The sequence below is a fragment of the Amblyomma americanum genome, chromosome 6 (genome assembly GCF_052857255.1).
Source record: "Amblyomma americanum isolate KBUSLIRL-KWMA chromosome 6, ASM5285725v1, whole genome shotgun sequence".
Classification (NCBI taxonomy): Eukaryota; Metazoa; Arthropoda; class Arachnida; order Ixodida; family Ixodidae; genus Amblyomma; species Amblyomma americanum.
The window spans coordinates 81,238,907-81,243,035 of record NC_135502.1 but is presented as its reverse complement, the minus strand read 5'-3'; positions in this window follow the sequence as shown (position 1 = coordinate 81,243,035).

The window sequence follows — 4,129 nt, the reverse complement described above, 5'->3', positions numbered from 1 at the left end:
ACGGAAGATGTCCTCGCGCGCCCCGCGCTTATCACGACAGTTACTGGCTGTCTATACACGTTCTTATCAGCTCAAGGGCTCCGCGTCCAATTCACTGCTCTTGTTTGCAGGGCCGATACCGCTTGCAAGGTTGTCTCCATGTCATGTTTAGCGCTCATGTGAGCCGTACCGTGACTTTGCGGGAGTGTGAACTAGTGTAAAAAGTGTCGACCGAGGGGCCAGTGGTGAAGGCGCTACCCACATTAATTGATTGACTGGCTTCCAACCTTCACTAACATCCTCTTACTTGCGCAGGAGCATTGCTATGCCCGGTTGAGAATTGTGAGCTTTCAGTTGCTGTTTTCTGGAAGAATAATTCTCGTCGTTTCGATCAGCGAGCACTGGTCCCGGTAAGGAGTACACCACGAACAATTTGGAATGAGGCACCTAACGCCACCGTTGCGGTTCTCGCGCGGTGCCTCCGCCTCACCGAGGATGTTTCTTAGGTTTTCGTTCCTTCTACCATCACTCTTATATGCATTTAACTACACAATGCGCACCCGTTATGCAATGCCTTAAAATGAAACTATTGAGGGTACAGTAAACATTTGAAGTAATAAATAAAGTAATGCAGTAATGGTGATATTCAAGATGTAGTTATGCACTAGTTTCTTGCAACCACGTAATAAAATAGCCGACATGTGCGTATGATGACATATTCTCGTAAGTTTCATACCCGTATTCAAGAAGGTTGTAGCATGCAGTTATAAAAGACAATGTACATTATCTGGGACGTATGCATGTTGGACACTAAAGCATGCTCTCTTGAGGGACCCTTGCTTTGAAGTAGCATTCATGTGTTTAGGAGAAGGGTGCACCGACGCCACCACGTAACTCGTTTTTGTGCACGCCTTTTTTGTTTCGTGTTTTAGAGCTTTTGCGCCTTAAGAAAGAGCTGCTGATGTTGGACATGCGAAAATTGCTAATTTAACGCGGGCGCTCCTGGCCGCTCTCAAGCTGACCAAGGCCACAAAACGAAGTGGTCAGTAGTATCTTCTCACGGACAAGAGAAGTATCGATTTCGTGTATACCTCCTCTGAAAGTGTCATTGTTCAGCATCTTTAAAAGGCCGAACAAAGTGGGAGTTTTCACTCAAAAGTATTTATCGCCAAATGCTTCATACAGTAGTGCACCTCTGAATTGAACTCCGGTCTTGTCCGGTTAAAATTGGGATTCCGCAGCCTTTTAAAAAGTGCACATAGAGAATGTTTATGTGCTAAACGCGTTATTTTGAAACGTTAGGTTAATCATTGTTTCAGAGAAATCGGCAATAACACGAATTTAAAGCGTGTGCTCTCTAAAGATATGTATTCTTTCTTGCTCTTGCGCAGAAGCAAGCTCATAAATGTGCACATGGTGTGTCGGGATTCCTAGCTGCCCAGCTAATGCTAGACTTGGCGGCCAAAGCGCGGCTCAGAAGAGCTGTGGGTCACGGTCAGTGCCAGCTAACTGGTGATGGCCCAAGCTTCCCCAGTCAGCACAGGTAATCTGCCCATAGTGGAAATGTATTGGCAAAGGCCGGTCTAGCAATAGCTGAGAGTGAAACCATCCATTTTAAACATTGGGCAGATTACATGTGTTGCTTGAGTCGCTTCTCTGAGGAGTGTCGGTCGCACTCTGCACCAGTTCAGCGCCAATGAAGTCTTAGGCTGGGGCCTCTTGCATTGTTCAACCGCAGCAAAAACGAGAGCTATCTCTGTTTATGAAGTAAAGTTCAAAATCTGCCTAACTTCGTGTGGCAGGCATTTTTCACTTTGTCCTAGCCTTTCTCCCAGATTTGGAACCAAGGAGTGGTATCAACCAATCCGCAAAATAAGCCTAATTCAGCATACAGCCTTTCAGTAACTGATTTAGTAAAGTTTTCTAACATGAAGCTCTTTAATTGCACTATACGGTATACATCGCGGTGCGCGGAGGTTCTTTGCGATAACGGATTTAGGAGGAAGTGAGCAGTTTAGTGACATAACTCCTCACAACTGGCGTTTGGCATTGGCAATGAGCTTTATAGTAGGAATAAGAGAAATATGGCGATGCGGACCTCATCTAAATCAGCGGTACGGCAGTTTGTCCACCGTCGACAGTTATGGGCGTCACAAGGAGCTTAATAGAGTTGGCTTCGAATTCCTTCTACCTGAAAGCAAATTGTCAGCAAAACAGTTCCACCTTTCAACTATTGATTTGGTCAGCCTCAGCGCGCTAATAATTTTTCGAATTGCAAAGCTTTATGAATCAATTGTTTCCAGTAGAAACGACTAAACAGCTGCCTTCGTTACATTCGCAAGGTATACCCATACCAATAGTGTTTTTTTTTTTTTTGCCGTTTAGCTAAACCAATAAATTCATGCGATAAGCGATGTTATTAGTGTTCAAAACGGATACTGTGAGCGCATTGCATCACCAAGAAAATCAGGCATACAAAAACGCTGCAGTGCGTGAAGGAAAACATTTCATTTAGAAACACATAAGCCAAAGAAAAGTTCAAGGACAATTAAAAATATTCATACTCTTCTTATCATTCACAAAAGAGGTAAATGGCTGCAGCGCCTCTCTTTTCTAGTATTGCAAGTATGGTATGGGACATTGGGAGTGTAGCTTGCACAAACATCTTACGTAGGATAGACCTTATTTAAATAATAAACCGCAACAGTTTAGAGAAGCGCAAATGAGGCTCAGTAGATGCACGTGTGATATTTTATATACCGTAATTTCCGGACTATAGTTCGCACCCGGTGTATAGTCCGCAGAGGCAAATTTAGGGCTGAAAAGAAAATTTTCTTGCTTAGATAGTTCGCACCCCCCCCCTTTTTTTTTTTTGTTCACAGGGGCAAATTCGGCTAAAAATGTTTTAGATTTTTTTTAGCACAAGAAGGCTCTTCGACTTTTCGGAACCATCGCAACCGTTCTAAATGTGCCAGCCCTGGCGTTACATCTACTTTTGTGCGTCCGTGTATTTAATATTTATTTATTCTGATCGAGTTTTTTGCATGTTCTCATAAATACAAGCACTGAAAGGGAGGCACTCTTCCCTACCGCGGTAGCCTTTGCTTGGTTATCGAAGTTAATTGCATATCGGAGCTCATTTCGCTATGTTATTTAGCACAGTAACATGTCGTAAGCGCCCACTCGAGCACTTTTCTTTCTTTCTTTTTCATAGCCACCTTGTAGGCTTCTCCGGCTATATATATATATATATATATATATATATATATATATATATATATATATATATATATATATATATATATATATATATATATATATATATATATATATATATATATATATATATATATATATCGGACTAGAATCCGGAAATTACGGTTTCTTGCTAAATGTTTCGAGCAATTCCTTTGTCACTGCTTTTGTTTCTTTTTTTGCCTCTATTGATCCGATCCACCACTGCCTGACAAGATGTGTAGCTGCAGCCCCCTTTTTTTTTGCGCAGCTCTAGATAACGAATACAACTTTCTTCGACGTTCTCGACCACAATGCATAACTCTTGCAAAGCAGACTGCAGTTGTGTGCATATTTCCTTTGCGTCTCCTTAGTTGTCCACATTCAAACTTATTTTTGTTAATGGCTGCCCTAGAAGCGACCATTATCTGGCGCCGCAGAAGTGCTCCAAGTGCTAAGGGCAAACTTTAGTGCGCGCCACCACAATAATAATTCTTGTCCCGAGCTCACCTTCCATCCTGGCACGACAAAGACAAGAGCAGCATCACGAAGAGCAAAGCTTCGATGGGAGTGGGGGAAAGTGAAGAGGTGGGGAGCAGGAGGGTGGGGGGAGGGGGGGGGGGGGTGCGTAGGCGCCGAAGCAGCACCGGCCATGCTTGCGCCAGCAAAACAGCTCAGAACAGAGAGCATAACAGCAAGAGGCAAACATAGATTTCCACCTAGGACATGCTCCGTTAGGAGCCGCATTTGGCGCCCATCATTACGATCCGGCGCTGCCCCATCATCGCTGGCTTTCTGCTGTACGCTCGGGTCATCATCATTTAACGTCATCAGCTCGGTCGTTATGGCAGTCTCTCGCTCTCCTCCCGCCGCCATAAGAGAGATCGCACCGACATCTGTCGTCGCCAGGGCGGCC